General features: G+C 48.1%; 1 long non-coding RNA gene across 1 annotated transcript; it reads left to right on the top strand.

Annotated features, from left to right (window-relative positions):
- The first annotated feature begins 873 nt into the window (after nucleotides 1-873).
- LOC136571182 (uncharacterized) lies at nucleotides 874-2,752 on the top strand. Its single transcript, XR_010785681.1, has 3 exons — nucleotides 874-1,480; nucleotides 2,004-2,068; nucleotides 2,688-2,752. It is a non-coding gene; the product is annotated as an uncharacterized lncRNA (long non-coding RNA).
- The last annotated feature ends 9,121 nt before the right edge of the window (nucleotides 2,753-11,873 follow it).

Consider the following 11,873-nt stretch of genomic DNA (forward strand, 5'->3'; position numbering starts at 1 on the left):
CGTGTGATCTGATTTGATGTGGATCCTCCACGGCCCGTCTGAACTGAAAACCAGCATGCTGAGAAGGGCCTGAAAGACAGAAAGAGAGCGAAAGAAAGAGAAAGAAATAGAGATAGAAAGAGAGCGAAAGAAAGAGAGAGAAAGAAATAGAGACAGAAAGAGAGCGAGAGAAAGAGAGAGAAAGAAATAGAGAGAGACAGAAAGAAAGAGAGAGAGAGAGAGCGAGAGAAAGAGAGAGAAAGAAATAGAGAGAGACAGAAAGAAAGAGAGAGAAAGAGAGCGAGAGAAAGAAAGAGAAAGAAATAGAGACAGAAAGAAGGAGACAGAAAGAGAGCGAGAGAAAGAAAGAAAGAGAGAAAGAAATAGATAGACAGAAAGAAAGAGAGAAAAAGAGAGAGAGAGACAGAAAGAAAGAAAGAGAGAGAGAAAGAAATAGAGAAAGGGAGACAGAAAGAGAAAGACAGAAAGAAAGAAAGACAGACAGAAAGAAAGAAAAGGAAAAAGGAAAGGAAGAAAAAAAAAAGGAAGGAAGAGAAAGGAAGAAAAAAAAATGAAACAGGAAAAGGGTGAGAGTGAAAAAGAAAGAGCGAAAGTGGAAAAAGGGGTGAAAAAACAGAGTGAAAAAAAGAAAAAAGAGTTGGAGTGGAAAAGAAAGGACATTCGGGAGGGGCGGTGCTGCCTAAGGTGCTTCCGCGCCCAGGAGCGAAGGAGCCGTTTGATCCCCTGGCGGGAGCGCAGCTCCCGGTGGCGGAAAACGGAGCGGTGGCTGTCAGTCCGAGACTACAACTCCCGGCAGGGCCCTGCGGCCGTAAAGCGCGGCGTCTGACGCAACGGCCGACGCGCCGTAGGAGTGGCTGGCGGGCCGAGGCGGCCGCGCGCCGGGGGAGCGGGCTGGGCGCGGGGAGCTCCCGGCGCCTCTCCCGCGCGGGACGGAGCCGCGGCAGCGACGCTGGAGGGGCGAAGCCTCCGTCCGGCCGCCCGCACGGAGCCGAGCGGCGCGGAAGGGGCGTCCGCCCGGTGCCTCGGCCTCGCTCAGCGGTCCCGGTGGCGGGGGCTCAGCTCGGGCGGGGCGCGCTGCCGCCCGCCGATGGCGGAGCGCCAGGCGGTGCTTTGCTGCCGCGGGCCGGGAGCTGCAGGAGCCGCCCCGGGCGAGCGGCGCCGGGCGCTGCCGCGGTCACTCTGCGGCGGCTGGCGGAGGCGCGGGAGCCGCCGAGCTGCAGCCGTGTCCCTCGGGCTGCTGCCGCTGCTGCGGGCGGGGGCGGACGAGAGGCTGCGCAGGCGGCTCCGCGGCGTGCTCAGCCTTGCGAGCAGAGAGCGCTCGACAACGCTGGAATGACACGGCTGCTGAGTGCCTCAGTGCTCGTGGCTCTTTCTTCCACGCAAACAGATGGAGCGGCATCGCTGAGCAGTAAAACACAGCGATGGCCCGGAGAATGGCGAGCGCAAGGAGCGCGCGGGCTGGATCCTTCTGCTGGCACAGGTGCGATCCGCAAACTCAGCCCCTTGTGCCCCTACCCTCCCGACCCCCAGGGGAAATGCTCTCCAGCCTCGAGCTGCTGCAAGACAAAACGTGTGATTTGACACTAGGGTCCGGAAAAGGTTTCCGTTTAGATTAGCAAATGCCTCAATTGTTCTTGGTTACATCCTAGGATCGGTTTTAGGCAGTGACTTTATACCGCTTGTCGGATTTTTCTTGTGCAATGGTAAGAAAATAGGCAGGTCTGATACTGGTTTCGCTTTTTTTCTACTTCATGTTCCATGAGCTGCTTTTATCCAAGCAATTGTTTTAAAGTTCTACTGTAGGCGTTTCTGGTTCACTTTTTTTTTTTTTCTTTGCAGCACCCGTGACTTTTTTTTTTTTTTCTCTAAATCGGCAGCAAATATAGCTGAGTAAAATTACCTTGGTTTTCTTCCTTCTTAAATGTTTTTATTGATAATCCTATTTGAATATGCAGAACAAGTGGGTATGTCCTGTAATATATCCTAGCTTTTCTTGTTTACAGGGTACTCAGAAAATACTTTTCCCTTAGAGTCCCACTGAAACATTCTCAGTGCAATCTCCGTTAAGGTATGTGTTTATAAATAAGCCACCATCAGCTGAGATATTTGCCTGTGTACCTTTTCCTGTAATTCAGAGCTTGCGTTCTGTGGTTTTTGTGATAAACCTATCAAACTTGTGAAACTGTTTTGCAAGTCTTAATCGTTGAAGGCAGCAAGAAGTGGTTTTAAAGCCTGTTCTTGAGCAGACAAAGGGAAAAAGTGTGAATTTGATGCTGAACTTGTCCTTTTTCATTTGACTTGCCTTGAATGATTTAGGAAGAGAGAGAACTAGAAAAAAGAGAGAAATAGAATTGGTTCTTGGGCCCTCCTAAAATGCTCCCCGTGATTCTGTGTGGAGCCAAAGTGAAGGGTGATGGAACAGAGCCCTGTGCTTTAGAAGGAAATCACTTTCAACCTGATCTCCACCCTGAGTCTCCCTAATTTCTGTTTTTAAAATGCAAACTAAGTTTAGGAAGTGTTGGAAGTTAGTATTTTGGGGAAGAAATGGCAGTTGCACCAACCGTTCCATTTCCCAGAGGCTCTGGGAACGATTCATTTTGTAAGCGCTGTAACTGCAATCGGTTGGTGGTTTGGGGTTGGAATGTGCACTTGCCCTCCTCTAAAGCACTCGTTCATTTGCATTTCAGTGCCAGGAGTCTGGAGAAACTGGAGAAGAGCCCAAGAGACATTTTTCATCCTGAGATACAAAAGGTAGGAAGTGACTTTTTTTTGTTTGGTTCTTTTTCTTTATGATTTCCTGGAAATAGAAGTAATTAAGTATAGATACTACTGGTTTGTTTCTTCCAGTAGCTAATAAGAATAAGAATAATAATAATCTAATACTACTTAAACTGTCTCTTTATCCATTGAACTGGCCATTTCAAATCCAAACTTCTAAACACAAATAAAACCATCATCCTTGTAGAATCTTTAATAGGAGTGGGCTGAAGATGCTGTTTTTGTTGACAGGATTTATTGGTTCTTGAAGGGCAAGAGATGAGTACAAGCCTAACTACTTCTTGCTCACAGACCCGTCCGGTGAGTACAGCTTTGTATTTTGATGGGCTTTTGATGACTTCTAAATCAATTGCTCGTTACAGTAAAAAGAAGTAATGTTTTTTTGAACCTGACAGCAAAAATAACTTGAAGCACCAACTTAATAATAATTGATCACCCATCTAAGTTAATGGTTTTATGCTATACTATCAAAGTTTAAAGGTAAATTATCGTGTAGTAGGAGATAGTATAAAATGTATGTTCTGATGTGTAGGATGTATGCAAAGATTAGAGGAACCAAATTGTTATGTCTTCTGTTTGACTGTTTACCAAATAATATTTGGTTTTATTTTCCAGGGATCGGTGAATTTTAAATTTGGAGTCCTCTATACTAAGGATGGTCAGCTTACAGGTGATGAAATGTTCAGTCATGGTGAGTTTTCCACCTTCTCCTTAATTGTTTTGCTCATCTGAAAAAAAAAAAAAAAAAAAAGGTATGTTTATTATTTGTTACCCTGTTCTGTCCGTTTCCTCAGTATTTGCTGGAGCTCTGCTTACCCAAGCTTTGGGTAAAACAAGCTTTGGGTTCCTTCTGTCCCACTGGGTGTTGCCCAGTTTGGTTGCATCTGGTGAAATTCACCCTGAGCCCTTACAGAACCAGCTCAAACCACGTGAGAGCCATTCGCAGCTCTCTCAGGACACCCGGAGGAGGATGGGTGACGTTTCTGAGCATCTGGCAAGTGTACTTCTATCAAAACTCGGCCTCTGTAATTTCTGGGGAAAACCCTTCTGTATCCTGGAGGGTTCCTCAGACTCTGTTGAGGATCCAGTTAGCAGTTGCTCACCTGGATGGTTCCAGCTCCTCAAGTTAACACTTGTACTCTTGCCCTGTAGTTTAGATCTATTGTAGTTTTGTTATTTTGCACGATTTTACATCTTTGGAAAATAACGTGCGTTTCACTCTTTGGAACCTCTCGGATCATTCTTTGGTGCAGCACCACCTAATGGGACACTTGGCTGCTGTGCTGAAGGGCTTGGTTACTAGGATTGTAAATCCCGGAGAGTTTGTAAGTCTTCTGTCCCCAGGGAGGTATCACGCTTTGTTCACTCTGTTTGTCAGGTGCTGCTTCTCGTCGGAAGTATTAACTTCAAACTGCCCTGTTCTTTTTTTAACTTTTTTTCCTGGTTCTCTCCGTAGGGCAGGGAAGGACTCTCGTATCCCGGTCGTCAGACTCAGCGCTGCCCGAGAAGATACAGAGAGTGTAAAAATCATAAGAAGCAAATAGGACTGCAGAGGAAACAAACTGGAGAGAACAAAAGGTGATATTGTTCTCCTTAGCCTGGATTAGAAACATCCCCTGTGCTTTGATGCCGGTGGCTGCCAGGGGCTCGTTAGGTCTTTTTAGGCAGGTGTAGGTGTTCACTTGTAGGTTCTATTTTTTGGCAAAGGACCATGAGAGAAGTTTATTTCTACATCCAAATAAACATTCATCTTATCTGAACATAACCTGTCATCCCATTTCTGACGTTAAGGACTCCTGTATAAATACTTGGGGAGGTTTTCTTTGTCGTTTCTGAATGGTTCCACTTTGGTTCCATCTACCTGCCGGATACTTGAACGAGTCTGAGGTGGTTTAATTGCATACTGCTTCCTTGAAATTCTGTTGGTCTCTGCTTGGAACCCTTCTTGTAGTGCTTAATGAAAGACTTCTGATGGTGTTTTCTTGCCTGTTTGTGTTTAAGGTCGTGCTCTGATGCATTTACAGAAACCATGGCAGGAGAGAGTCAGCTGCTGGAGAAGAGGAGACAGTATTATCCCTGTGCAGCATAGAACTGCGCTACTGCTGTGTCATCAGCTGTGTCTGCACTGAAAGTAGCCACCTTCACTTGTAGGTAGCTCCTTGGTGCTTTAGGACACTCTGAGGGATTTATTCCTTTTGGGATCCACGATGAGAATTCCCAAGAGAGGTAGTAATAAGGTATGAGACTGGAAAAAAGCCTGTGTCCTTGGAATGTTGTTGTTGTCGTCAAAAGTTAATTTTTCCTTCTTTCTTAGCCAGTAGTCAGCTTTTTGCTTTATTTTTTGTGGGATCAGTACTTGATTGTTTAAAAAATTGCTTCAAAATAACTGCAGTGGCTGGCCACCAGGACCTTGTTCAGATTTGCCTATTTGCTTGTAGCTAAAACGTTTCCATATTGTTTCTCATTCTATTGAAGAAACTGCTGCCCAGTCAACTAAGAACTGAACATCTATCTGTCTAGGACATGGGGAGAGGATTTAGGTCGTGTCTTTGTTTCCAGAAAAAAGTTCCAGTGTAGTTTCTAACTAGAGGCAAAGGGGGGGTGAAGACTCGGGGCTCTGATGCCGTTGGGGGCACCCCGAGGTGCCCAGGAGAGGGAGCCCCACTGCGGTGCAGGAGCAGGTATGTTATCACGTACTAGAGAGCAAATTATAAATAGAAATAGGAAAATTATAAATATAAAAATATTTTTTAAACCGTTAAAGAAAGCGTTTTTTTTTACTTGTCAGTAGGCAGGGTTTTGATGATAAAAATGATAAATACAAAGAATATGAAGGTAGAAATCTAAGTCTAGAAATATATCATAAATACGTGCAGATAAAGTTTAAAACTAGAAGAAAAAATCAGTTGCAGCAGTAGATACGATACATAATATAAATAGTACTTTAAATACATGTCTAGAATTTTATAGATATTATAGATAATTATTAATAGATTGCATCAAAAGAAACTATATATATAAATGTGAGTATAACTATACAAAGTATAAAAATATTTCGATACCGTTTAAAAGAAGGTGTTTTCGTGTATTTTTTTGGTTAGAGATGGGGTTTTTATTTGGATTAATAGAAGTATTCTAGAAATATAAATCTAACTATAGAAAGATACAATCGATAGAGAAAGATATTTCTAAAAACACAACCGAACGACGCCGCCTTCGGGGGAATCGCACGAGCTCGGCCGAAGCAAGGCGAGAGCGGCCGACCCTGACGGCCTCGAGCGAACCGAGGCGAGGCTTCCGAGGCTGCCTGGAGCGAAGCGAGCCGAGCTCAGGCGAAGCGAGCCTGCTGCTCTCGTGCGCGCTAATTAGCGCCAGTGCGGTCCCAGCCTAATGAGCTCCTGCCCGAGCCCGCGCTCCCGGTCGTGTCCGCGCCATGGCCGGGCCGCCCGCGGGACGCGGCAGCGGGAGAGCCCCAAGCCGGGCGAGCTGAACGTGAGGCGGCGGCGCTTGCCCGCCCGCTGTCAGCGAGCCGAGCCGAGGCGAGCCGAGCCGAGGCGCGCCCAAGGCACAGAGCGGCTGGGAGTTGGGCCGAAGCGAGGCGAGCTCTGCCGAAGAGGCGAATGCAGGCGCCAAGAGCCGAGTTGAGGCGACAAGAGCCGACTCGAGCCGAGCGTCTCCGGAGCGAGCCGAGCTCCGCCGAGCGCAGCATCCCGGGCAGGGCGAGGCGCCGGGCCGGGCTCGGGGTGCAGCCGGGGCTCTGGGAGGCTTCCCCGCCTGTCCCTCTCTCTAGCCCTCCTTCCTTCTCCCCGTATTCGCCTTCTCTCGCTCCCTTTCCCCCATTCCCTCTCCCCCCACAAACCCGGCTCCTTCCTGTCCTGTCCCTAGCCCGCTACTCCCTTCTATTCCCCCTCTCTCCTTCCTCTGCCCAGCCTCCCTGTACCCTCGTCCCGGGCTTTCCCTTCCCGTCCCGCTTTCCTGCGCAGCCCGAGCTCCCTCGCCGCCCTTTCTCATGCCCTGCTCTCGCTCCTCTCTTCCCGTGCCCCCTTACCTTCTTTGCCCCGCAGCCGCGGGGCTCGGGCTGCCGGAGAATAAAGGCCCGAGGGCCGGAGCCCGGCGGCCCTGGGCCCTTGCAGGAGTCCCCGCGCGGGGCCGGAGGCTCTCGGCGGATCCCCCCGTGCCGCTCAAGCAGCCCGGCCGACAGCGCCGGAGCTGCGGCTTTGCCGGCATCGCGCTGAGAGCGGCCCCCGCCCTGTGCCGGGCCGTCCCCGCCGTCTGTGCCGCTCCCTCTCTCGCTGCCCCCGGCCCGTGACAGCGAGGCTGGGCAGGAACCTCAAGCCTTCTGGGGGCTGCCCCCGCTTTCTTGTTGCAGCAGAATCCCTTGCTGGGGCCATGCACGTGTGGGAAGGGCTTGGGGGAAGCGCTGCGCTGCTGTCCAGGGCAGTCGGATTCGTTCTGAGCCTTCTTTGGGGGTCAGGAAAAGGGGGGGTGAAGACTCGGGGCTCTGATGCCGTTGGGGGCACCCCAAGGTGCCCAGGAGAGGGAGCCCCACTGCGGTGCAGGAGCAGGTGGGGGGCGGGCGAGGGGCGGGGGTCACGCTGGGTGCCGTCCCCCAGAGGGACCCAAAGCTGCCACCAAATGCACAGGGAGGGGTGAGTGGGTGTAGGATGCTAAAACCTGGCAAGGCGTTCGGTTTTCTAGGTATTGCTAAAGAATAGGAATTGGTCTCTAAACTCAGCTGGGGAGAAACCCTCTCTACGCACTCATTTGTTTCCAGGAATGTAGAAGGTTCCGACTGGAGATGGGTAGTAGTTCTGAAGATATTGCCGTGAGGTTTTGATCTAGGAACGGACCGAGCTGTGCCCTGGAACCCTCAGAACAGCTGCAGGGGCTGAAGGCGATAGAAGGGGCTCTCTGGCACCTTTTGCCTCCGTTCTCTGCCAGCGCCCAAATCGTGTCGCAGTCCCGGAAGAGGCGCTTGTCATCCCGAGAGCCAAAAGGAAGACGTGTAAAATCCCAGCTCTGCCTTGGGTTTCGTGTGGCTTTTGTACTTCGTATTGATGTCATTCCAGAGAGCAAGGAAAGAAGAAATGTGACCGGGTCCCACTATTGCTGTGTGAAGGCTTTCTTGAAAGGCTGCTGTATTTCTATTGTCTTTTTCCACTCCAAGCTTGACTTTTCCCTTTGTTTTTCGAGCTCTGCTGCATTGGGTGTCCCAAGGAGGGCGGGGTTCCTCAGCAGGGCTCTTAGGCGGTGGCGCTGATTCTGCTTTTTCTGAAGGCGTCTCAAAGCGTGCTACCAGAATGACAGTTTTGTGCACTGGAAAGCTTTCCCTCAGTGCCATCAGCGCACGTCCGTGTCTGAATTGTGGAAGCAGACGGACTAAGAACAGCCAGCACCCGGAGCAGATTTCTGTTGGCTCTGTGTCTGTGAGAAGCGGGCTGTGTGCTGGACGGGGAGAGGCGCTGTTGGAGAGTGGCATCAGCGCCAGGTGTGAGCTGTGAGGATGATGAGGGGCCGGCTCCTGCCGGGGGCGGGGGGGGCGGGGGCGAGGCTGTTTTAGGGGGAGGCTTTGCCTCAGCTCCCTTTTGCATGGAGCTGCTGAGAAGAGGGGTTCATGGGGAGCTCCCGGGGCTGTCTCATGGAAGGACTGCGAGAGCTTCTCGCAGCATCTGGGCGAACACCTGGATGCGCGCTTGGAGACGCGGAGCATCGCTTCAAGGAGGTGCCGAGGGACGAATCTTTGTGCCGGGAAGCAGCAGCCGAACGGGTGAGCGCGTGTGGATTTGGAGCGGGGACTTTGGTCCTTTCCCTTTTCGATTTGATCTTGGCAGTCCCCCCTCCCCGGTTCCCCAGGACCAAAAACGGAGCTTGTGAAGACAAAAGAAGGAGAGGCAAGCAACTACTCTCCTAATATTGTCTGTGTTCGAACTGGGAGGGATCCGCCTTCACCTGCCGTTCGAAGGGTGTTGATTGAAGGAAAACCTGCCTTTTCCCGGCTGTTAGGGGTATCCCAGGGGTGACAGGGAATCCCTGCGTTCCATTTGAACGGGAATGGGCCAAGTATTGTTGTCATCTGATGGGTTTGATTTGAAGGCAGCCAGCCCATTTTCATCATCCTAAGGTTTAAATGGAGGGGACAGCGCTGGTGTCCCTCCTTTGCGAGGGTTTGAATTGAGGTCCAAATCCCCCTTTCCACACGGCTTGAAGGATTTCATTGGAGGAAAGCCCCTTCTTTTCTGCTCTCCCAGGGGATGAACTTGAAGGGGAGAACCCATTTCTTTGCCCTTTTTGAAGCGAGGTGAGCGCCGCCCGCGGCGTCAGTTTCGGGGTTCAGTTGCGGGAAGCCGCAGCTCTGGCAGCGTTTGCAGGGCTGCAGTCGGGGCTGTGCCGCTGCATTTGAGGGCGCTTCTTGTGGCCGCGGCCCGGCCCGGAGCGTTGCCGCTCGGGAGCGCTGCCGGCCCGGGCCGGGCGGTTGCCGAGGCGCATGGGGAATTTGGCGCGGCAGCGGCGGAGCCGCTCTGCCGGTGCGAGCCGCCGTGCGGAGCCGAGGGCGGCTGGCGCCGGGCCGGCCGAGGGCGGCAGAGGCGGCGCGGGCGCTGCTGCGCCGGCCCGGCCGGTGCCGGCCGCTCTGTCCGCTCCGGGCGAGGGGCTCGGGCGCCGCCGGGGTCCCCCGGGCAGGGGGAGCGGGCGGGGGCGGGGGGGTCTCCGGGGCGGCGCCGCCCCTGCGCGCCGGAGGACCCGCTTTGCCGCCGGGAGCCACGCTCCGTCCGGGGCCGGCAGCGCGGGGTTCGGCTGCCGCAAGTTCTTGGGTGTCGTGGTTCAGAGGTGCTCTGTAGGGATCGATCGCACGGTTTTGTGTGGGTCGCAGTGGGTGTGCGCTAAGGGCTATGGCGTTCTTCCTGACCGGTACGGTTCTCGGTTCAGGTGGTGACGATAAAGGTTTGGTTTGAATCGAGTTCTGTAGTCGGATATTTTTTTTGCCGGGCTATTCTGTTTTTAAAGGCGTGCAATGGTTTCTACGGGTCGTTACGCGAAGCAGCGGCTCGGATTTTAATTCTGTCGCGGTGGCTTTTATTAGCGTGGGCGTGTAGCGTTTGTTTCGGTGGGTTCGAGGTGGCGTCGTGTCGTTAATAGCAGCAGGGTTTTTAAAATCTCTCTAATTGCGTTCGTGTTTATCGTCTTCCAGGGCTTTTATTGATTTGGTTTGTTTGATTGTAGTGTATGTTGTATTGTTACGGGATCATTTGGGAGATATTTTAATGGTTACGTTTCTCTTTAGGCTTTGTGTTTATTTCTGGGTGGTATTTTTATTTTGATCGAATGAGGCTCTATGCGTTTATTCTTCAGTTGGGAATATTTTTTTTGTCGTAAATTAAAGTTGATTTGGTTTGGGGAACTTTTGTTTTACAAATGTATTTTCTTTTTTTTCTTTTCGTTTTTTTGTTGTCCTTTGACGTATTTGGTGGTTGTTGATCAGTTTTATTTTTGGGAACGTGGGTATTTATATGGTGGGTCTTTTTAAGTAGTTTTTTTTTTATTTGGATAGTTATTTTCTTATTTTTTAGTGGTTGAGGGTTTTTTTTTCTATTTCGTTAGTTAATTCGCTTTCTAAAGTTCTTTTGACAGAGTATTGGTTATTCTTTGAGTTAGTGTAGATGTAGAATTTTGGTTAGTTTTTAAAATGACGTTCAGGGTCAGTGGCACTGATTGGAGTTGAGCGAGTTGGTTTGGTTTTTTTTAGAGGTTTTTGTGATTTGCTGCGTGTGTTTCTCCAGGGTTTTCTTTTCGTTTGGTTCCATTTTTCTGATGTGATGAAAACTGTCAGTGAAAAGAGTGTTGTGTGTTTTTTTCGCTGGCAGTTGTTTGGCTGGTGGAGGTATCTTGATGGTTTTGGAAGACATTGGTGGGAATTCGATGCTGTTTGTTTTGTCCTTGTATTTAGGAATTGGATTTTAAATGTAAAATTCTAAGGATAGCTATCTTTAAACAAAACAAGTAGATGTGTAGAAATGGGAATAAACTTTTATTTTGATCTATTCGGTCTATATTTAAAATTTAACAGGTAACATAAGTCTTGATATATTCCAATAAGATATTGTATTTTTTAATAGAGCATTGTGTATGTTTATAGATATATCAATAGAGATGATAAATATAAACACAACTCAAACGAAATTTTAAATATAGAAATGTATTGGGAATCTATGCAGATATATATATAAAATTATTAAAGGATTGTAAATCTAAAGTGACATAAATCCATACAACACATAATACAAGTGATACTGTATATATCTTCTTTTATATTATAGGAAGTAGCTATAAAATAGTTATAGTACATCACTATGATATAATATCTAAAACATTAGAGATATGGTAAATATAAATACAACAATATTATTAAAAGTAGTTTAAAAGAAAGGATGGTTTTGTTTTTTATTTGGCAAAAGCAGGGGTTTTATTATAAAAACTACAAATACAAATGATAGAAAGGTAGAAATCTAATTGTAAAAATATCTCATGAATACATCAAGCTTGATATAAAAATTGAAAACATTAGAAAAAATAATTTGTAGCAGTAGATATGGTACATAATAAAAATAATAATTTATCTATATGATGTGAATAATATATATGTGATATGTAATTATGAATAGAATGCATCAGTATAAACTGTGACTATAAATGTGAATATAATTATGCAAGCTATAAATATAAAACTATTTCAATATAGTTTAAAAGAAGGGTTTTTTGGTATTTGTTTGGTTAGAGCAGGGATTTTTTTTGGAATAATAAAAGTATGATAGAAACCTAAATCGAAGTATAGAAATATACAATCAATATATAATGATATTGATAAAACCACAAAATATGAATAAATACAGATAATAGGAATAGGCATAATAGATTGTATAAACGACGTAACACATCAATGTCCGGTATAAATATGCGTGTGAATAGAACTAGGAAAACTAGAACTATAAAATTTATTTCAAGAAGGCTTGAAAGAAAGGGGGCTTATTTGGTTCTTGTTTGGTAAGAGGCAGGTTTTTGGCATTTATTTTTAGAGGAGTTTTTTGCGGGGGGGAATCGCC

This window comes from Molothrus aeneus, unplaced genomic scaffold (genome assembly GCF_037042795.1).
Source record: "Molothrus aeneus isolate 106 unplaced genomic scaffold, BPBGC_Maene_1.0 scaffold_91, whole genome shotgun sequence".
In the NCBI taxonomy this organism is placed as follows: domain Eukaryota; kingdom Metazoa; phylum Chordata; class Aves; order Passeriformes; family Icteridae; genus Molothrus; species Molothrus aeneus.